This window comes from Pseudophryne corroboree, unplaced genomic scaffold (assembly GCF_028390025.1).
Source record: "Pseudophryne corroboree isolate aPseCor3 unplaced genomic scaffold, aPseCor3.hap2 scaffold_859, whole genome shotgun sequence".
Lineage (NCBI taxonomy): Eukaryota > Metazoa > Chordata > Amphibia > Anura > Myobatrachidae > Pseudophryne > Pseudophryne corroboree.
The window spans coordinates 117,437-137,747 of NW_026970438.1; the positions used below are offsets into that span (position 1 = coordinate 117,437).

The window sequence follows — 20,311 nt, forward strand, 5'->3', positions numbered from 1 at the left end:
AAAAAGTCAATAATCTGGAGAGTTTTTGTAAGATGTTTCTTCCATCAACCAATGAAGAAACACATTGGTACTTTCCCATGATGAGTGAGTGCTTCAGGATCTCTTGCACTTACATGTGCAGCAGAGTACTGCAATGGAAGCATGCTGGGCCCATAACCCAGAGGTAGGCAGATTGAAACTATCCTTTGCTATATGCATTTTTTTTTGTTAATTAAAGTAATCCAAAACTGGGATTGATATTTTTGCTCTTTTATTTTTACTTAAAGTACAATAACTTTTACCATTTTAATTTGTTTTAATAGTATATTGACAGTATTGTTTTCTTTCAAAAATCCACTTAATTTTCTTTACCCTATTATTAAAATGGTAATTGACAAAAACAAACTACATTGTCACCAGAAGAGCAATACAAAATGTACAAGTGATATATTAAAATCATCTTTCCAGCTTGAATTTCAATGATGCATTGGGGCAACGATTTTGTGAGAAACATCTTCACCCTTAAATAAAGATTTTCTTAATTCCTTACCTGTGTGCTAATTAGATATCACATTGTTTTCACATTAAACAAACTTCCACATGAGAAAGCAGCAAGGATGCAGTGGCGTTAATGTTTCCTGGTGTCAACCTGTATTATTTCAGTAGACATTGAAATGAGGATGCATCTTGCTGCCTTTCCAATGAAGCAAGTTTAATTTAGTAATAGGTGAAAAACCATCCCTACAAAGGTGTTAATCAGAGACATGGCTTTGTGGACACTTTTCAGAGAACAAATTTGTTAGCATAAAAATAAAGCCAGAAAATGAAGAGCTGTTTAATCACTCAATTGGATTTTTCTGCCAGCATATTTTTTTTATCTGCAACCCACTGCTAAATTGTGCTTCCTAGCTGTTTTTTATAAAATCACTGAATCAAATCTAACTCTGATTACATCAGAGAAGGCCAGGTACCCTACACAATAAGAGGGGGTTTGAAATTTTGACTTGTCTACTTAAATATCACCAAAATCTGATCACAAGGTCAATTACATTCCTGGGTGAGATTGAACCACCAACCTTTTGATTAATAGCCTTACACACTAACTAATTGCGCCACAGAGACACTTTGCAAAAGTACATACTGACAAAGGCTAATAAGCATTCATCTAGAACGTTTCCTAGAAAAACTTTAAAAAGTCAATAATCTGGAGAGTTTTTGTAAGATGTTTCTTCCATCAACCAACGAAGAAACACATTGGTACTTTCCCATGATGAGTGAGTGCTTCAGGATCTCTTGCACTTACATGTGCAGCAGAGTACTGCAATGGAAGCATGCTGGGCCCATAACCCAGAGGTAGGCAGATTGAAACTATCCTTTGCTATATGCATTTTTTTTTGTTAATTAAAGTAATCCAAAACTGGGATTGATATTTTTGCTCTTTTATTTTTACTTAAAGTACAATAACTTTTACCATTTTAATTTGTTTTAATAGTATATTGACAGTATTGTTTTCTTTCAAAAATCCACTTAATTTTCTTTACCCTATTATTAAAATGGTAATTGACAAAAACAAACTACATTGTCACCAGAAGAGCAATACAAAATGTACAAGTGATATATTAAAATCATCTTTCCAGCTTGAATTTCAATGATGCATTGGGGCAACGATTTTGTGAGAAACATCTTCACCCTTAAATAAAGATTTTCTTAATTCCTTACCTGTGTGCTAATTAGATATCACCTTGTTTTCACATTAAACAGACTTCCACATGAGAAAGCAGCAAGGATGCAGTGGCGTTAATGTTTCCTGGTGTCAACTTGTATTATTTCAGTAGACATTGAAATGAGGATGCATCTTGCTGCCTTTCCAATGAAGCAAGTTTAATTTAGTAATACGTGAAAAACCATCCCTACAAAGGTGTTAATCAGAGACTTGGCTTTGTGGACACTTTTCAGAGAACAAATTTGTTAGCATAAAAATAAAGCCAGAAATGAAGAGCTGTTTAATCACTCAATTGGATTTTTTTGCCAGCATATTTCTTTTTCTCTGCAACCCACTGCTAAATTGTGCTTCCTAGCTGTTTTTATAAAATCACTGAATCAAATCTAACTCTGATTACATCAGAGAAGGCTAGGTACCCTACACAATAAGAGGGGGTTTGAAATTTTGACTTGTCTACTTAAATATTACCAAAATCTGATCACAAGGTCAATTACGTCCCTGGGTAGGATTTAACCACCAACCTTTTGGTTAATAGCCGTACACACTAACCAATTGCGCCACAGAGACACTTTGCAAAAAGTACATACTGACAAAGGCTAATAAGCATTCATCTAGAACGTTTCCTAGAAAAACTTTAAAAAGTCAATAATCTGGAGAGTTTTTGTAAGATGTTTCTTCCATCAACCAACAAAGAAACACATTGGTACTTTCCCATGATGAGTGAGTGCTTCAGGATCTCTTGCACTTACATGTGCAGCAGAGTACTGCAATGGAAGCATGCTGGGCCCATAACCCAGAGGTAGGCAGATTGAAACTATCCTTTGCTATATGCATTTTTTTGGTAATTAAAGTAATCCAAAACTGGGATGGATATTTTTGCTCTTTTATTTTTACTTAAAGTACAATAACTTTTACCATTTTAATTTGTTTTAATAGTATATTGACAGTATTGTTTTCTTTCAAAAATCCACTTAATTTTCTTTACCCTATTATTAAAATGGTAATTGACAAAAACAAACTACATTGTCACCAGAAGAGCAATACAAAATGTACAAGTGATATATTAAAATCATCTTTCCAGGTTGAATTTCAATGATGCATTGGGGCAACGATTTTGTGAGAAACATCTTCACCCTTAAATAAAGATTTTCTTAATTGCTTACCTGTGTGCTAATTAGATATCACCTTGTTTTCACATTAAACAGACTTCCACATGAGAAAGCAGCAAGGATGCAGTGCCGTTAATGTTTCCTGGTGTCAACCTGTATTATTTCAGTAGACATTGAAATGAGGATGCATCTTGCTGCCTTTCCAATGAAGCAAGTTTAATTTAGTAATAGGTGAAAAACCATCCTTACAAAGGTGTTAATCAGAGACTTGGCTTTGTGGACACTTTTCAGAGAACAAATTTGTTAGCATAAAAATAAAGCCAGAAAATGAAGAGCTGTTTATTCACTCAATTGGATTTTTCTGCCAGCATATTTTTTTTTTCTCTGCAACCTACTGCTAAATTGTGCTTCCTAGCTGTTTTTATAAAATCACTGAATCAAATCTAACTCTGATTACATCAGGGAAGGCCAGGTACCCACACCATAACAGGGGGTTTGAAATTTTGACTTGTCTACTTTAAGATCACCAAAATCTGATCACAAGGTAAATTACGTCCCTGGGTGGGATTGAACCACCAACCTTTTAGATAATAACCGAACACGCTAACTGATTGCGCCACAGAGACACTTTGCAAACTTACATTCTGACAAACGCTAATAAGCATTCATCTAGAACGTTTCCTAGAAAAACTTTAAAAAGTCAATAATCTGGAGAGTTTTTGTAAGATGTTTCTTCCATCAATCAACGAAGAACATTCATGCTGATTTCTTGCAGCAGCTGGGCACTGTAACAGCTCCAGAGCTGCTCTGTAAGGCAACTAAAAGGGTGTGGGCCCTGCAGCACTACCTGTAGTTCGCATTGTGCGCTGGAAGGCACAAAGTAAGCAGACGGGAGAAGTCAGGATAGTGCGCAAGGGCATAGAAGGGAGCGGCTCAAGAAAAGAGAAGTGGAAACTGACAGCAAACTAGGCTGGAGAGAGACCTGAGACAAAGAGATCTGAATTATACGAGAGCCGACCAGGGGAAACACAAATTATGCAGTCGAGTTTCCCACATTTGGGGAAATAGCTGGAGCAGCACACACAGAGTGCAATGGGTGAGCCTTGCCCTGGGAGAAGCACCTTCATGATCATAGTATCTCACCTGGCAGGTAAGTAGGAGTTGGGCAAGAGCTGAGGAGGGTCGCTGCTCGGGCACCCCCCTGTCAAGTGAAGGAGATCCAACTGAGGCAGCACAAGAGAACTCTCGAAAGAAGAACAAGGCTAGAGGAAGATCTGAGACAAAGAAATCTGACTTTTACCAGAGCTGACCAGAGGAAAGCACAAACACAGTCCCCCTCTACCACAAATAATGCAGTCGAGTTTCCCACATTTGGGGAAATCACAGGGGTCATCATACCCAGAATGCAATGAATGAACCTCACCCTGGGAGAACAATCTTCATGACCATGATATCTCCTATGCAAAATAAGTATGATTTGGGATAGGGCTGGGGAGGGCCGCTGCTCAGGCACATCTCTGTCAAGTAAAGGCGATTCAACTGAGGCAGCACAAGGGAACTCTCATCTGGGGACAACAACTGCAGGGAGAACACATATTTTCAGATGAACATGGGAGGGCAGAAGGCTGCCTAATACTGAAGCACCCCCAAACAACAAACCAAATGCAACAACTAGTGCAAGCATTCCTGGGGGAAGGCCTGCAGCAGATGGATTTGCATATGGTGATGTCATCCAAGCAGTGGGTCAAAGTTGGCTTCAACCCTCGTCTGCATATGAAAAGAAAAAAGGGATGTGCAGGGCATGGCGGCCTTTTGCGGCGCTTGCATGACCCCTAATTCGCATTAAACACCTCCACCCTCCTTAGGTGTGGGGCTCATGTTGGCTATGCCCCAGCACCTGAAGCATTCAAGCTGATTTCTTGCAGCAGCTGGGCACTGTAACAGCTCCAGAGCTGCTCTGTAAGGCAACTAAAAGGGTGTGGGCCCTGCAGCACTACCTGTAGTTCGCATTGTGCGTTGGAAGGCACAAAGTAAGCAGACAGGAGAAGTCAGGATAGTGCGCAAGGGCATAGAAGGGAGCGGCTCAAGAAAAGAGAAGTGGAAACAGACAGCAAACTAGGCTGGAGAGAGACCTGAGACAAAGAGATCTGAATTATACGAGAGCCGACCAGAGGAAACACAAATTATGCAGTCAAGTGTCCCACATTTGGGGAAATCGCAGGAGCAGCACACCCAGAGTGCAATGGGTGAGCCTTGCCCTGGGAGAAGCACCTTCCTGATCATAGTATCTCACCTGGCAGATAAGTAGGAGTTGGGCTAGAGCTGGGGAGGGTCGCTGCTCGGGCACCCCCCTGTCAAGTGAAGGAGATCCAACTGAGGCAGCACAAGGGAACTCTCGAAAGAAGAACAAGGCTAGAGGAAGATCTGAGACAAAGAAATCTGACTTTTACCAGAGTTGACCAGAAGAAAGCACAAACACAGTCCCCCACTACCACAAATAATGCAGTCGAGTTTCCCACATTTGGGGAAATCACAGGGGTCAGCATACCCAGAATGCAATGAATGAACCTCACCCTGGGAGAACAATCTTCATGACCATGGTATCTCCTATGCAAAATAAGTATGATTTGGGATAGGGCTGGGGAGGGCCGCTGCTCAGGCACATCTCTGTCAAGTAAAGGAGATTCAACTGAGGCAGCACAAGGGAACTCTCATCTGGGGACAACAACTGCAGGGAGAACACATATTTTCAGATGAACATGGGAGGGCAGAAGGCTGCCTAATACTGAAGCACCCCCAAACAACAAACCAAATGCAACAACTAGTGTAAGCATTCCTGGGGGAAGGCCTGCAGCAGATGGATTTGCATATGGTGATGTCATCCAAGCAATGGGTCAAAGTTGGCTTCAACCCTCGTCTGCATATGAAAAGAAAAAAGGGATGTGCAGGGCATGGCGTCCTTTTGTGGCGCTTGGATGACCCTTAATTCGCATTAAACATCTCCACCCTCCTTCGGTGTGGGGCTCATGTTGGCTATGCCCCAGCCCCTGAAGCATTCAAGATGATTTCTTGCAGCAGCTGGGCACTGTAACAGCTCCAGAGCTGTTCTTTAAAGCATGTAAAAGGGTGTGGGCCCTGCAGCACTACCTGTAGTATGCATTGTGCGTTGGAAGGCACAAAGTAAGCAGACGGGAGAGGTCAGGATAGTGCGCAAGGGCATAGAAGGGAGCGGCTCAAGAAAAGAGAAGTGGAAACAGACAGCAAACTAGGCTGGAGAAAGACCTGAGACAAAGAGATCTGAATTATACGAGAGCCGACCAGAGGAAACACAAATTATGCAGTCAAGTTTCCCACATTTGGGGAAATCGCAGTAGCAGCACACCCAGAGTGCAATGGGTGAGCCTTGCCCTGGGAGAAGCACCTTCCTGATCATAGTATCTCACCTGGCAGGTAAGTAGGAGTTGGGCTAGAGCTGGGGAGGGTCGCTGCTCGGGCACCCCCCTGTCAAGTGAAGGAGATCCAACTGAGGCAGCACAAGGGAACTCTCGAAAGAAGAACAAGGCTAGAGGAAGATCTGAGACAAAGAAATCTGACTTTTACCAGAGCTGAGCAGAGGAAAGCACAAACACAGTCCCCCACTACCACAAATAATGCAGTCGAGTTTCCCACATTTGGGGAAATCACAGGGGTCAGCATACCCAGAATGCAATGAATGAACCTCACCCTGGGAGAACAATCTTCATGACCATGGTATCTCCTATGCAAAATAAGTATGATTTGGGATAGGGCTGGGGAGGGCCGCTGCTCAGGCACATCTCTGTCAAGTAAAGGAGATTCAACTGAGGCAGCACAAGGGAACTCTCATCTGGGGACAACAACTGCAGGGAGAACACATATTTTCAGATGAACATGGGAGGGCAGAAGGCTGCCTAATACCGAAGCACCCCCAAACAACAAACCAAATGCAACAACTAGTGCAAGCATTCCTGGGGGAAGGCCTGCAGCAGATTGATTTGCATATGGTAATGCCATCCAAGCAGTGGGTCAAAGTTGGCTTCAACCCTCGTCTGCATATGAAAAGAGAAAAGGGGCGTGCAGGGCATGGCGGCCTTTTGCGGCGCTTGGGTGACCCTTAGTTCGCATTAAACACCTCCACCCTCCTTCGGTGTGGGGCTCATGTTGGCAATGCCCCAGCCCCTGAAGCATTCAAGCTGATTTCTTGCAGCAGCTGGGTACTGTAACAGCTCCAGAGCTGCTCTGTGAGGCAAGTAAAAGGGTGTGGGCCCTGCAGCACTACCTGTAGTTTGCATTGTGTGTTGGAAGGCACAAAGTAAGCAGACGGGAGAAGTCAGGATAGTGCGCAAGGGCATAGAAGGGAGCGGCTCAAGAAAAGAGAAGTGGAAACAGACAGCAAACTAGGCTGGAGAGAGACCTGAGACAAAGAGATCTGAATTATACGAGAGACGACCAGGGGAAACACAAATTATGCAGTCAAGTTTCCCACATTTGGGGAAATCACAGGGGCAGCACACCCAGAGTGCAATGGGTGAGCCTTGCCCTGGGAGAAGCACCTACATGATCATAGTATCTCACCTGGCAGGTAAGTAGGAGTTGGGCTAGAGCTGGGGAGGGTCGCTGCTCGGGTACCCCCCTGTCAAGTGAAGGAGATCCAACTGAGGCAGCACAAGGGAACTCTCGAAAGAGGAACAAGGCTAGAGGAAGATCTGAGACAAAGAAATCTGATTTTTACCAGAGTTGACCAGAAGAAAGCACAAACACAGTCCCCCACTACCACAAATAATGCAGTCGAGTTTCCCACATTTGGGGAAATCACAGGGGTCATCATACCCAGAATGCAATGAATGAACCTCACCCTGGGAGAACAATCTTCATGACCATGGTATCTCCTATGCAAAATAAGTATGATTTGGGATAGGGCTGGGGAGGGCCGCTGCTCAGGCACATCTCTGTCAAGTAAAGGAGATTCAACTGAGGCAGCACAAGGGAACTCTCATCTGGGGACAACAACTGCAGGGAGAACACATATTTTCAGATGAACATGGGAGGGCAGAAGGCTGCCTAATACTGAAGCACCCCCAAACAACAAACCAAATGCAACAACTAGTGCAAGCATTCCTGGGGGAAGGCCTGCAGCAGATGGATTTGCATATGGTGATGTCATCCAAGCAGTGGGTCAAAGTTGGCTTCAACCCTCGTCTGCATATGAAAAGAAAAAAGGGATGTGCAGGGCATGGCGGCCTTTTTCGGCGCTTGCATGACCCCTAATTCGCATTAAACACCTCCACCCTCCTTAGGTGTGGGGCTCATGTTGGCTATGCCCCAGCACCTGAAGCATTCAAGCTGATTTCTTGCAGCAGCTGGGCACTGTAACAGCTCCAGAGCTGCTCTGTAAGGCAACTAAAAGGGTGTGGGCCCTGCAGCACTACCTGTAGTTCGCATTGTGCGTTGGAAGGCACAAAGTAAGCAGACGGGAGAAGTCAGGATAGTGCGCAAGGGCATAGAAGGGAGCGGCTCAAGAAAAGAGAAGTGGAAACAGACAGCAAACTAGGCTGGAGAGAGACCTGAGACAAAGAGATCTGAATTATACGAGAGCCGACCAGAGGAAACACAAATTATGCAGTCAAGTGTCCCACATTTGGGGAAATCGCAGGAGCAGCACACCCAGAGTGCAATGGGTGAGCCTTGCCCTGGGAGAAGCACCTTCCTGATCATAGTATCTCACCTGGCAGGTAAGTAGGAGTTGGGCTAGAGCTGGGGAGGGTCGCTGCTCGGGCACCCCCCTGTCAAGTGAAGGAGATCCAACTGAGGCAGCACAAGGGAACTCTCGAAAGAAGAACAAGGCTAGAGGAAGATCTGAGACAAAGAAATCTGACTTTTACCAGAGTTGACCAGAAGAAAGCACAAACACAGTCCCCCACTACCACAAATAATGCAGTCGAGTTTCCCACATTTGGGGAAATCACAGGGGTCAGCATACCCAGAATGCAATGAATGAACCTCACCCTGGGAGAACAATCTTCATGACCATGGTATCTCCTATGCAAAATAAGTATGATTTGGGATAGGGCTGGGGAGGGCCGCTGCTCAGGCACAGCTCTGTCAAGTAAAGGAGATTCAACTGAGGAAGCACAAGGGAACTCTCATCTGGGGACAACAACTGCAGGGAGAACACATATTTTCAGATGAACATGGGAGGGCAGAAGGCTGCCTAATACTGAAGCACCCCCAAACAACAAACCAAATGCAACAACTAGTGTAAGCATTCCTGGGGGAAGGCCTGCAGCAGATGGATTTGCATATGGTGATGTCATCCAAGCAGTGGGTCAAAGTTGGCTTCAACCCTCGTCTGCATATGAAAACAAAAAAGGGATGTGCAGGGCATGGCGTCCTTTTGTGGCGCTTGGATGACCCTTAATTCGCATTAAACATCTCCACCCTCCTTCGGTGTGGGGCTCATGTTGGCTTTGCCCCAGCCCCTGAAGCATTCAAGATGATTTCTTGCAGCAGCTGGGCACTGTAACAGCTCCAGAGCTGTTCTGTAAAGCATGTAAAAGGGTGTGGGCCCTGCAGCACTACCTGTAGTATGCATTGTGCGTTGGAAGGCACAAAGTAAGCAGACGGGAGAGGTCAGGATAGTGCGCAAGGGCATAGAAGGGAGCGGCTCAAGAAAAGAGAAGTGGAAACAGACAGCAAACTAGGCTGGAGAAAGACCTGAGACAAAGAGATCTGAATTATACGAGAGCCGACCAGAGGAAACACAAATTATGCAGTCAAGTTTCCCACATTTGGGGAAATCACAGGAGCAGCACACCCAGAGTGCAATGGGTGAGCCTTGCCCTGGGAGAAGCACCTTCCTGATCATAGTATCTCACCTGGCAGGTAAGTAGGAGTTGGGCTAGAGCTGGGGTGGGTCGCTGCTCGGGCACCCCCCTGTCAAGTGAAGGAGATCCAACTGAGGCAGCACAAGGGAACTCTCGAAAGAAGAACAAGGCTAGAGGAAGATCTGAGACAAAGAAATCTGACTTTTACCAGAGCTGAGCAGAGGAAAGCCCAAACACAGTCCCCCACTACCACAAATAATGCAGTCGAGTTTCCCACATTTGGGGAAATCACAGGGGTCAGCATACCCAGAATGCAATGAATGAACCTCACCCTGGGAGAACAATCTTCATGACCATGGTATCTCCTATGCAAAATAAGTATGATTTGGGATAGGGCTGGGGAGGGCCGCTGCTCAGGCACATCTCTGTCAAGTAAAGGAGATTCAACTGAGGCAGCACAAGGGAACTCTCATCTGGGGACAACAACTGCAGGGAGAACACATATTTTCAGATGAACATGGGAGGGCAGAAGGCTGCCTAATACTGAAGCACCCCCAAACAACAAACCAAATGCAACAACTAGTGTAAGCATTCCTGGGGGAAGGCCTGCAGCAGATGGATTTGCATATGGTGATGTCATCCAAGCAGTGGGTCAAAGTTGGCTTCAACCCTCGTCTGCATATGAAAAGAAAAAAGGGATGTGCAGGGCATGGCGTCCTTTTGTGGCGCTTGGATGACCCTTAATTCGCATTAAACATCTCCACCCTCCTTCGGTGTGGGGCTCATGTTGGCTATGCCCCAGCCCCTGAAGCATTCAAGATGATTTCTTGCAGCAGCTGGGCACTGTAACAGCTCCAGAGCTGTTCTGTAAAGCATGTAAAAGGGTGTGGGCCCTGCAGCACTACCTGTAGTATGCATTGTGCGTTGGAAGGCACAAAGTAAGCAGATGGGAGAAGTCAGGATAGTGCGCAAGGGCATAGAAGGGAGCGGCTCAAGAAAAGAGAAGTGGAAACAGACAGCAAACTAGGCTGGAGAGAGACCTGAGACAAAGAGATCTGAATTATACGAGAGCCGACCAGAGGAATCACAAATTATGCAGTCAAGTGTCCCACATTTGGGGAAATTGCAGGAGCAGCACACCCAGAGTGCAATGGGTGAGCCTTGCCCTGGGAGAAGCACCTTCATGATCATAGTATCTCACCTGGCAGGTAAGTAGGAGTTGGGCTAGAGCTGGGGAGGGTCGCTGCTCGGGAACCCCCCTGTCAAGTGAAGGAGATCCAACTGAGGCAGCACAAGGGAACTCTCGAAAGAGGAACAAGGCTAGAGGAAGATCTGAGACAAAGAAATCTGACTTTTAACAGAGCTGACCAGAGGAAAGCACAAACATAGTCCCCCTCTACCACAAATAATGCAGTCGAGTTTCCCACATTTGGGGAAATCACAGGGGTCAGCATACTCAGAATGCAATGAATGAACCTCACCCTGGGAGAACAATCTTCATGACCATGGTATCTCCTATGCAAAATAAGTATGATTTGGGATAGGGCTGGGGAGGGCCGCTGCTCAGGCACATCTCTGTCAAGTAAAGGAGATTCAACTGAGGCAGCACAAGGGAACTCTCATCTGGGGACAACAACTGCAGGGAGAACACATATTTTCAGATGAACATGGGAGGGCAGAAGGCTGCCTAATACTGAAGCACCCCCAAACAACAAACCAAATGCAACTACTAGTACAAGCATTCCTGGGGGAAGGCCTGCAGCAGATGGATTTGCATATGGTGATGTCATCCAAGCAGTGGGTCAAAGTTGGCTTCAACCCTCATCTGCATATGAAAAGAGAAAAGGGGCGTGCAGGGCATGGCGGCCTTTTGCGGCGCTTGGATGACCCCTAGTTCGCATTAAACACCTCCACCCTCCTTCGGTGTGGGGCTCATGTTGGCTATGCCCCAGCCCCTGAAGCATTCAAGCTGATTTCTTGCAGCAGCTGGGCACTGTAACAGCTCCAGAGCTGCTCTGTAAGGCAAGTAAAAGGGTGTGGGCCCTGCAGCACTACCTGTAGTTCGCATTGTGCGTTGGAAGGCACAAAGTAAGCAGATGGGAGAAGTCAGGATAGTGCGCAAGGGCATAGAAGGGAGCGGCTCAAGAAAAGAGAAGTGGAAACAGACAGCAAACTAGGCTGAAGAGAGACCTGAGACAAAGAGATCTGAATTATATGAGAGCCGACCAGGGGAAACACAAATTATGCAGTCAAGTTTCCCACATTTGGGGAAATCAAAGGGGCAGCACACCCAGAGTGCAATGGGTGAGCCTTGCCCTGGGAGAAGCACCGACATCATCATAGTATCTCACCTGGCAGGTAAGTAGGAGTTGGGCTAGAGCTGGGGAGGGTCGCTGCTCGGGCACCCCCCTGTCAAGTGAAGGAGATCCAACTGAGGCAGCACAAGGGAACTCTCGAAAGAAGAACAAGGCTAGAGGAAGATCTGAGACAAAGAAATCTGACTTTTACCAGAGCTGACCAGAGGAAAGCACAAACACAGTCCCCCACTACCACAAATAATGCAGTCGAGTTTCCCACATTTGGGGAAATCACAGGGGTCATCATACCCAGAATGCAATGAATGAACCTCACCCTGGGAGAACAATCTTCATGACCATGATATCTCCTATGCAAAATAAGTATGATTTGGTATAGGGCTGGGGAGGGCCGCTGCTCAGGCACATCTCTGTCAAGTAAAGGCGATTCAACTGAGGCAGCACAAGGGAACTCTCATCTGGGGACAACAACTGCAGGGAGAACACATATTTTCAGATGAACATGGGAGGGCAGAAGGCTGCCTAATACTGAAGCACCCAAAAAACAACAAACCAAATGCAACAACTAGTGCAAGCATTCCTGGGGGAAGGCCTGCAGCAGATGGATTTGCATATGGTGATGTCATCCAAGCAGTGGGTCAAAGTTGGCTTCAACCCTCGTCTGCATATGAAAAGAAAAAAGGGATGTGCAGGGCATGGCGGCCTTTTGCGGCGCTTGCATGACCCCTAATTCGCATTAAACACCTCCACCCTCCTTCGGTGTGGGGCTCATGTTGGCTATGCCCCAGCACCTGAAGCATTCAAGCTGATTTCTTGCAGCAGCTGGGCACTGTAACAGCTCCAGAGCTGCTCTGTAAGGCAAGTAAAAGGGTGTGGGCCCTGCAGCACTACCTGTAGTTCGCATTGTGCGTTGGAAGGCACAAAGTAAGCAGACGGGAGAAGTCAGGATAGTGCGCAAGGGCATAGAAGGGAGCGGCTCAAGAAAAGAGAAGTGGAAACAGACAGCAAACTAGGCTGGAGAGAGACCTGAGACAAAGAGATCTGAATTATACGAGAGCCGACCAGAGGAAACACAAATTATGCAGTCAAGTGTCCCACATTTGGGGAAATCGCAGGAGCAGCACACCCAGAGTGCAATGGGTGAGCCTTGCCCTGGGAGAAGCACCTTCCTGATCATAATATCTCACCAGGCAGGTAAGTAGGAGTTGGGCTAGAGCTGGGGAGGGTCGCTGCTAGGGCACCCCCCTGTCAAGTGAAGGAGATCCAACTGAGGCAGCACAAGGGAACTCTCGAAAGAAGAACAAGGCTAGAGGAAGATCTGAGACAAAGAAATCTGACTTTTACCAGAGCTGAGCAGAGGAAAGCACAAACACAGTCCCCCACTACCACAAATAATGCAGTCGAGTTTCCCACATTTGGGGAAATCACAGGGGTCAGCATACCCAGAATGCAATGAATGAACCTCACCCTGGGAGAACAATCTTCATGACCATGGTATCTCCTATGCAAAATAAGTATGATTTGGGATAGGGCTGGGGAGGGCCGCTGCTCAGGCATATATCTGTCAAGTAAAGGAGATTCATCTGAGGCAGCACAAGGGAACTCTCATCTGGGGACAACAACTGCAGGGAGAACACATATTTTCAAATGAACATGGGAGGGCAGAAGGCTGCCTAATACTGAAGCACCCCCAAACAACAAACCAAATGCAACAACTAGTACAAGCATTCCTGGGGGAAGGTCTGCAGAAGACGGATTTGCATACAGTGATGTCATCCAAGCAGTGGGCCAAAGTTGGCTGGAACCCTCATCTGCATATGAAAAGAGAAAAGGGGTATGCAGGGCATGGCGGCCTTTTGCGGCGCTTGGATGACCCTCAGTTCGCATTAAACACCCCCACCCTCCTTCGGTGTGGGGCTCATGTTGGCAATGCCCCAGCCCCTGAAGCATTCCAGCTGATTTCTTGCAGCAGCTGGGCACTGTAACAGCTCCAGAGCTGCTCTGTAAGGCAACTAAAAGGGTGTGGGCCCTGCAGCACTACCTGTAGTTCGCATTGTGCGTTGGAAGGCACAAAGTAAGCAGACGGGAGAAGTCAGGATAGTGCGCAAGGGCATAGAAGGGAGCGGCTCAAGAAAAGAGAAGTGGAAACAGACAGCAAACTAGGCTGGAGAGAGACCTGAGACAAAGAGATCTGAATTATACGAGAGCCGACCAGAGGAAACACAAATTATGCAGTCAAGTGTCCCACATTTGGGGAAATCGCAGGAGCAGCACACCCAGAGTGCAATGGGTGAGCCTTGCCCTGGGAGAAGCACCTTCCTGATCATAGTATCTCACCTGGCAGGTAAGTAGGAGTTGGGCTAGAGCTGGGGAGGGTCGCTGCTCGGGCACCCCCCTGTCAAGTGAAGGAGATCCAACTGAGGCAGCACAAGGGAACTCTCGAAAGAAGAACAAGGCTAGAGGAAGATCTGAGACAAAGAAATCTGACTTTTACCAGAGCTGACCAGAGGAAAGCACAAACACAGTCCCCCACTACCACAAATAATGCAGTCGAGTTTCCCACATTTGGGGAAATCACAGGGGTCAGCATACCCAGAATGCAATGAATGAACCTCACCCTGGGAGAACAATCTTCATGACCATGGTATCTCCTATGCAAAATAAGTATGATTTGGGATAGGGCTGGGGAGGGCCGCTGCTCAGGCATATCTCTGTCAAGTAAAGGAGATTCAACTGAGGCAGCACAAGGGAACTCTCATCTGGGGACAACAACTGCAGGGAGAACACATATTTTCAAATGAACATGGGAGGGCAGAAGGCTGCCTAATACTGAAGCACCCCCAAACAACAAACCAAATGCAACAACTAGTACAAGCATTCCTGGGGGAAGGTCTGCAGAAGACGGATTTGCATACAGTGATGTCATCCAAGCAGTGGGCCAAAGTTGGCTGGAACCCTCATCTGCATATGAAAAGAGAAAAGGGGTATGCAGGGCATGGCGGCCTTTTGCGGCGCTTGGATGACCCTTAGTTCGCATTAAACACCCCCACCATCCTTCGGTGTGGGGCTCATATTGGCAATGCCCCAGCATTCAAGCTGATTTCTTGCAGCAGCTTGGCACTATAACAGCTCCAGAGCTGCTCTGTAAGGCAAGTAAAAGGTTGTGGGCCCTGCAGCACTACCTGTAGTTTGCATTGTGCATTGGAAGGCACAAAGTAAGCAGACAGGAGTAGAAGTCAGGATAGTGCACAAGGGTATAGAAGGGAGGGGCTCAAAAAAAAAGAAGTGGAAACAGACAGCAAACTAGGCTGGAGAGAGACCTGAGACAAAGAGATCTGAATTATATGAAAGCCGACCAGTGGAAACACAAATTATGCAGTCAAGTTTCCCACATTTGGGGAAATCACAGGAGCAGCACACCCAGAGTGCAATGGATGAGCCTTGCCCTGGGAGAAGCACCTTCATGATCATAGTATCTCACCTGGCAGGTAAGTAGGAGTTGGGCTAGAGCTGGGGAGGGTCGCTGCTCGGGCACCCCCCTGTCAAGTGAAGGAGATCCAACTGAGGCAGCACAAGGGAACTCTCGAAAGAAGAACAAGGCTAGAGGAAGATCTGAGACAAAGAAATCTGACTTTTACCAGAGCTGACCAGAGGAAAGCACAAACACAGTCCCCCACTACCACAAATAATGCAGTCGAGTTTCCCACATTTGGGGAAATCACAGGGGTCAGCATACCCAGAATGCAATGAATGAACCTCACCCTGGGAGAACAATCTTCATGACCATGGTATCTCCTATGCAAAATAAGTATGATTTGGGATAGGGCTGGGGAGGGCCGCTGCTCAGGCACATCTCTGTCAAGTAAAGGAGATTCAACTGAGGCAGCACAAGGGAACTCTCATCTGGGGACAACAACTGCAGGGAGAACACATATTTTCAGATGAACATGGGAGGGCAGAAGGCTGCCTAATACTGAAGCACCCCCAAACAACAAACCAAATGCAACAACTAGTGCAAGCATTCCTGGGGGAAGGCCTGCAGCAGATGGATTTGCATATGGTGATGTCATCCAAGCAGTGGGTCAAAGTTGGCTTCAACCCTCGTCTGCATATGAAAAGAGAAAAGGGGCATGCAGGGCATGGCGGCCTTTTGCGGCGCTTGGATGACCCCTAGTTCGCATTAAACACCTCCACCCTCCTTCGGTGTGGGGCTCATGTTGGCTATGCCCCAGCCCCTGAAGCATTCAAGCTGATTTCTTGCAGCAGCTGGGCACTGTAACAGCTCCAGAGCTGCTCTGTAAGGCAAGTAAAAGGGTGTGGGCCCTGCAGCACTACCTGTAGTTCGCATTGTGCGTTGGAAGGCACAAAGTAAGCAGATGGGAGAAGTCAGGCTAGTGTGCAAGGGCATAGAAGGGAGCGGCTCAAGAAAAGAGAAGTGGAAACAGACAGCAAACTAGGCTGAAGAGAGACCTGAGACAAAGAGATCTGAATTATATGAGAGCCGACCAGGGGAAACACAAATTATGCAGTCAAGTGTCCCACATTTGGGGAAATCAAAGGGGCAGCACACCCAGAGTGCAATGGGTGAGCCTTGCCCTGGGAGAAGCACCTTCCTGATCATAGTATCTCACCTGGCAGGTAAGTAGGAGTTGGGCTAGAGCTGGGGAGGGTCGCTGCTCGGGCACCCCCCTGTCAAGTGAAGGAGATCCAACTGAGGCAGCACAAGGGAACTCTCGAAAGAAGAACAAGGCTAGAGGAAGATCTGAGACAAAGAAATCTGACTTTTACCAGAGCTGACCAGAGGAAAGCACAAACACAGTCCCCCACTACCACAAATAATGCAGTCGAGTTTCCCATATTTGGGGAAATCACAGGGGTCATCATACCCAGAATGCAATGAATGAACCTCACCCTGGGAGAACAATCTTCATGACCATGATATCTCCTATGCAAAATAAGTATGATTTGGGATAGGGCTGGGGAGGGCCGCTGCTCAGGCACATCTCTGTCAAGTAAAGGCGATTCAACTGAGGCAGCACAAGGGAACTCTCATCTGGGGACAACAACTGCAGGGAGAACACATATTTTCAAATGAACATGGGAGGGCAGAAGGCTGCCTAATACTGAAGCACCCCCAAACAACAAACCAAATGCAACAACTAGTACAAGCATTCCTGGGGGAAGGTCTGCAGAAGACGGATTTGCATACAGTGATGCTGGGCCCATAACCCAGAGGTAGGCAGATTGAAACTATCCTCTGCTATATGCATTTTTTTTGTGTTAATTAAAGTAATCCAAAACTGGGATTGATATTTTGTCTCTTTTATTTTTACTTAAAGTACAATAACTTTTACCATTTTAATTTGTTTTAATAGTATATTGACAGTATTGTTTTCTTTCAAAAATCCACTTAATTTTCTTTACCCTATTATTAAAATGGTAATTGACAAAAACAAACTACATTGTCACCAGAAGAGCAATACAAAATGTACAAGTGATATATTAAAATCATCTTTCCAGCTTGAATTTCAATGATGCATTGGGGCAACGATTTTGTGAGAAACATCTTCACCCTTAAATAAAGATTTTCTTAATTCCTTACCTGTGTGCTAATTAGATATCACCTTGTTTTCACATTAAACAGACTTCCACATGAGAAAGCAGCAAGGATGCAGTGGCGTTAATGTTTCCTGGTGTCAACCTGTATTATTTCAGTAGACATTGAAATGAGGATGCATCTTGCTGCCTTTCCAATGAAGCAAGTTTAATTTAGTAATAGGTGAAAAACCATCCTTACAAAGGTGTTAATCAGAGACTTGGCTTTGTGGACACTTTTCAGAGAACAAATTTGTTAGCATAAAAATAAAGCCAGAAAATAAAGAGCTGTTTAATCACTCAATTGGATTTTTCTGCCAGCATATTTTTTTTCTCTGCAACCCACTGCTAAATTGTGCTTCCTAGCTGTTTTTATAAAATCACTGAATCAAATCTAACTCTGATTACATCAGAGAAGGCCAGGTACCCTACACCATAAAAGGGGGTATGAAATTTTGACTGTCTACTTAAAGATCACCAAAATCTGATAACAAGGTCAATTAGGTCCCTGGGTGGGATTGAACCACCAACCTTTTGGTTAATAGCCGTACATACTAACTGATTGCGCCACAGAGACACTTTGCAAAACTCCATACTGACAAAGGCTAATAAGCATTCATCTAAAACGTTTCCTAGAAAAACTTTAAAAAGTCAATAATCTGGAAAGTTTTTGTAAGATGTTTCTTCCATCAACCAACGAAGAAACACATTGGTACTTTCCCATGATGAGTGAGTGCTTCAGGATCTCTTGAACTTACATGTGCAGCAGAGTACTGCAATGGAAGCATGCTGGGCCCATAACCCAGAGGTAGGCAGATTGAAACTATCCTCTGCTATATGCATTTTTTTGTTTGTTAATTAAAGTAATCCAAAACTGGGATTGATATTTTGTCTGTTTTATTTTTACTTAAAGTACAATAACTTTTACCATTTTAATTTGTTTTAATAGTATATTGACAGTATTGTTTTCTTTCAAAAATCCACTTCATTTTCTTTACCCTATTATTAAAATGGTAATTGACAAAAACAAACTACATTGTCACCAGAAGAGCAATACAAAATGTACAAGTGATATATTAAAATCATCTTTCCAGCTTGAATTTCAATGATGCATTGGGTCAACAATTTTGTGAGAAACATCTTCACCCTTAAATAAAGATTTTCTTAATTCCTTACCTGTGTGCTAATTAGATATCACCTTGTTTTCACATTAAACAGACTTCCACATGAGAAAGCAGCAAGGATGCAGTGGCGTTAATGTTTCCTGGTGTCAACCTGTATTATTTCAGTAGACATTGAAATGAGGATACATCTTGCTGCCTTTCCAATGAAGCAAGTTTAATTTAGTAATAGGTGAAAAACCATCCCTACAAAGGTGTTAATCAGAGACTTGGCTTTGTGGACACTTTTCAGAGAACAAATTTGTTAGCATAAAAATAAAGCCAGAAAATGAAGAGCTGTTTAATCACGCAATTTGATTTTTTTGCCAGCATATTTCTTTTTCTCTGCAACCCACTGCTAAATTGTGCTTCCTAGATGTTTTTATAAAATCACTGAATCAAATCTAACTCTGATTACATCAGAGAAGGCCAGGTACCCTACACCATAACAGGGGGTATGAAATTTGACTTGTCTACTTAAAGATCACCAAAATCTGATAACAAGGTCAATTACGTCCCTGGGTGGGATTGAACCACCAACCTTTTGGTTAATAGCCGTACACACTAACTGATTGCGCCACAGAGACACTTTGCAAAAGTACATACTGACAAATGCTAATAAGCATTCATCTAAAACGTTTCCTAGAAAAACTTAAAAAAGTCAATAATCTGGAGAGTTTTTGTAAGATGTTTCTTCTATCAACCAACGAAGAAACACATTGGTACTTTCCCATGATGAGTGAGTGCTTCAGGATCTCTTGCACTTACATGTGCAGCAGAGTACAGCAATGGAAGCATGCTGGGCCCATAACCCAGAGGTAGGCAGATTGAAACTATCCTCTGCTATATGCATTTTTTTGTTTGTTAATTAAAGTAATCCAAAACTGGGATTGATATTTTGGCTCTTTTATTTTTACTTAAAGTACAATAACTTTTACCATTTTAATTTGTTTTAATAGTATATTGACAGTATTGTTTTCTTTCAAAAATCCACTTAATTTTCTTTACCCTATTATTAAAATGGTAATTGACAAAAACAAACTACATTGTCACCAGAAGAGCAATACAAAATGTACAAGTGATATATTAAAATCATCTTTCCAGCTTGAATTTCAATGATGCATTGGGGCAACGATTTTGTGAGAAACATCTTCACCCTTAAATAAAGATTTTCTTAATTCCTTACCTGTGTGCTAATTAGATATCACCTTGTTTTCACATTAAACAGACTTACACAAGAGAAAGCAGCAAGGATGCAGTGGCGTTAATGTTTCCTGGTGTCAACCTGTATTAATTCAGTAGACATTGAAATGAGGATGCATCTTGCTGCCTTTCCAATGAAGCAAGTTTAATTTAGTAATAGGTGAAAAACCATCCTTACAAAGGTGTTAATCAGAGACTTGGCTTTGTGGACACTTTTCAGAGAACAAATTTGTTAGCATAAAAATAAAGCCAGAAAATAAAGAGCTGTTTAATCACTCAATTGGATTTTTCTGCCAGCATATTTTTTTTCTCTGCAACCCACTGCTAAATTGTGCTTCCTAGCTGTTTTTATAAAATCACTGAATCAAATCTAACTCTGATTACA

At 45.0% G+C, this 20,311-nt stretch overlaps 22 non-coding genes and 2 pseudogenes across 22 annotated transcripts; all 24 read right to left on the bottom strand.

Annotated features, from left to right (window-relative positions):
- Window positions 1–3,806: 3,806 nt before the first annotated feature.
- On the bottom strand, window positions 3,807–3,969 carry LOC135043398 (U1 spliceosomal RNA). The gene has a single exon (XR_010236279.1). It is a non-coding gene; the product is annotated as a U1 spliceosomal RNA (small nuclear RNA).
- Window positions 3,970–4,121: 152 nt separating this feature from the next.
- LOC135043382 (U1 spliceosomal RNA) lies at window positions 4,122–4,285 on the bottom strand. The gene has a single exon (XR_010236264.1). It is a non-coding gene; the product is annotated as a U1 spliceosomal RNA (small nuclear RNA).
- A 671-nt stretch (window positions 4,286–4,956) lies between these two features.
- Window positions 4,957–5,119, bottom strand: LOC135043391 (U1 spliceosomal RNA). The gene has a single exon (XR_010236274.1). It is a non-coding gene; the product is annotated as a U1 spliceosomal RNA (small nuclear RNA).
- A 152-nt stretch (window positions 5,120–5,271) lies between these two features.
- Window positions 5,272–5,435, bottom strand: LOC135043377 (U1 spliceosomal RNA). Its single transcript, XR_010236259.1, has one exon. It is a non-coding gene; the product is annotated as a U1 spliceosomal RNA (small nuclear RNA).
- Window positions 5,436–6,106: 671 nt separating this feature from the next.
- On the bottom strand, window positions 6,107–6,269 carry LOC135043389 (U1 spliceosomal RNA). The gene has a single exon (XR_010236271.1). It is a non-coding gene; the product is annotated as a U1 spliceosomal RNA (small nuclear RNA).
- Window positions 6,270–6,421: 152 nt separating this feature from the next.
- LOC135043372 (U1 spliceosomal RNA) lies at window positions 6,422–6,585 on the bottom strand. Its single transcript, XR_010236254.1, has one exon. It is a non-coding gene; the product is annotated as a U1 spliceosomal RNA (small nuclear RNA).
- Window positions 6,586–7,256: 671 nt separating this feature from the next.
- On the bottom strand, window positions 7,257–7,419 carry LOC135043393 (U1 spliceosomal RNA). Its single transcript, XR_010236276.1, has one exon. It is a non-coding gene; the product is annotated as a U1 spliceosomal RNA (small nuclear RNA).
- Window positions 7,420–7,571: 152 nt separating this feature from the next.
- On the bottom strand, window positions 7,572–7,735 carry LOC135043383 (U1 spliceosomal RNA). The gene has a single exon (XR_010236265.1). It is a non-coding gene; the product is annotated as a U1 spliceosomal RNA (small nuclear RNA).
- A 671-nt stretch (window positions 7,736–8,406) lies between these two features.
- On the bottom strand, window positions 8,407–8,569 carry LOC135043386 (U1 spliceosomal RNA). Its single transcript, XR_010236268.1, has one exon. It is a non-coding gene; the product is annotated as a U1 spliceosomal RNA (small nuclear RNA).
- Window positions 8,570–8,721: 152 nt separating this feature from the next.
- On the bottom strand, window positions 8,722–8,885 carry LOC135043378 (U1 spliceosomal RNA). Its single transcript, XR_010236260.1, has one exon. It is a non-coding gene; the product is annotated as a U1 spliceosomal RNA (small nuclear RNA).
- Window positions 8,886–9,556: 671 nt separating this feature from the next.
- On the bottom strand, window positions 9,557–9,719 carry LOC135043388 (U1 spliceosomal RNA). Its single transcript, XR_010236270.1, has one exon. It is a non-coding gene; the product is annotated as a U1 spliceosomal RNA (small nuclear RNA).
- A 152-nt stretch (window positions 9,720–9,871) lies between these two features.
- On the bottom strand, window positions 9,872–10,035 carry LOC135043379 (U1 spliceosomal RNA). Its single transcript, XR_010236261.1, has one exon. It is a non-coding gene; the product is annotated as a U1 spliceosomal RNA (small nuclear RNA).
- A 671-nt stretch (window positions 10,036–10,706) lies between these two features.
- LOC135043385 (U1 spliceosomal RNA) lies at window positions 10,707–10,869 on the bottom strand. Its single transcript, XR_010236267.1, has one exon. It is a non-coding gene; the product is annotated as a U1 spliceosomal RNA (small nuclear RNA).
- Window positions 10,870–11,021: 152 nt separating this feature from the next.
- Window positions 11,022–11,185, bottom strand: LOC135043380 (U1 spliceosomal RNA). Its single transcript, XR_010236262.1, has one exon. It is a non-coding gene; the product is annotated as a U1 spliceosomal RNA (small nuclear RNA).
- A 692-nt stretch (window positions 11,186–11,877) lies between these two features.
- Window positions 11,878–12,019, bottom strand: LOC135043399 (U1 spliceosomal RNA; annotated as a pseudogene).
- Window positions 12,020–12,171: 152 nt separating this feature from the next.
- LOC135043381 (U1 spliceosomal RNA) lies at window positions 12,172–12,335 on the bottom strand. The gene has a single exon (XR_010236263.1). It is a non-coding gene; the product is annotated as a U1 spliceosomal RNA (small nuclear RNA).
- Window positions 12,336–13,007: 672 nt separating this feature from the next.
- Window positions 13,008–13,170, bottom strand: LOC135043390 (U1 spliceosomal RNA). The gene has a single exon (XR_010236272.1). It is a non-coding gene; the product is annotated as a U1 spliceosomal RNA (small nuclear RNA).
- Window positions 13,171–13,322: 152 nt separating this feature from the next.
- On the bottom strand, window positions 13,323–13,486 carry LOC135043373 (U1 spliceosomal RNA). The gene has a single exon (XR_010236255.1). It is a non-coding gene; the product is annotated as a U1 spliceosomal RNA (small nuclear RNA).
- A 671-nt stretch (window positions 13,487–14,157) lies between these two features.
- LOC135043387 (U1 spliceosomal RNA) lies at window positions 14,158–14,320 on the bottom strand. The gene has a single exon (XR_010236269.1). It is a non-coding gene; the product is annotated as a U1 spliceosomal RNA (small nuclear RNA).
- A 152-nt stretch (window positions 14,321–14,472) lies between these two features.
- On the bottom strand, window positions 14,473–14,636 carry LOC135043374 (U1 spliceosomal RNA). The gene has a single exon (XR_010236256.1). It is a non-coding gene; the product is annotated as a U1 spliceosomal RNA (small nuclear RNA).
- A 665-nt stretch (window positions 14,637–15,301) lies between these two features.
- LOC135043392 (U1 spliceosomal RNA) lies at window positions 15,302–15,464 on the bottom strand. The gene has a single exon (XR_010236275.1). It is a non-coding gene; the product is annotated as a U1 spliceosomal RNA (small nuclear RNA).
- Window positions 15,465–15,616: 152 nt separating this feature from the next.
- Window positions 15,617–15,780, bottom strand: LOC135043375 (U1 spliceosomal RNA). Its single transcript, XR_010236257.1, has one exon. It is a non-coding gene; the product is annotated as a U1 spliceosomal RNA (small nuclear RNA).
- Window positions 15,781–16,472: 692 nt separating this feature from the next.
- LOC135043394 (U1 spliceosomal RNA) lies at window positions 16,473–16,614 on the bottom strand (annotated as a pseudogene).
- Window positions 16,615–16,766: 152 nt separating this feature from the next.
- Window positions 16,767–16,930, bottom strand: LOC135043384 (U1 spliceosomal RNA). Its single transcript, XR_010236266.1, has one exon. It is a non-coding gene; the product is annotated as a U1 spliceosomal RNA (small nuclear RNA).
- Window positions 16,931–20,311: the final 3,381 nt, after the last annotated feature.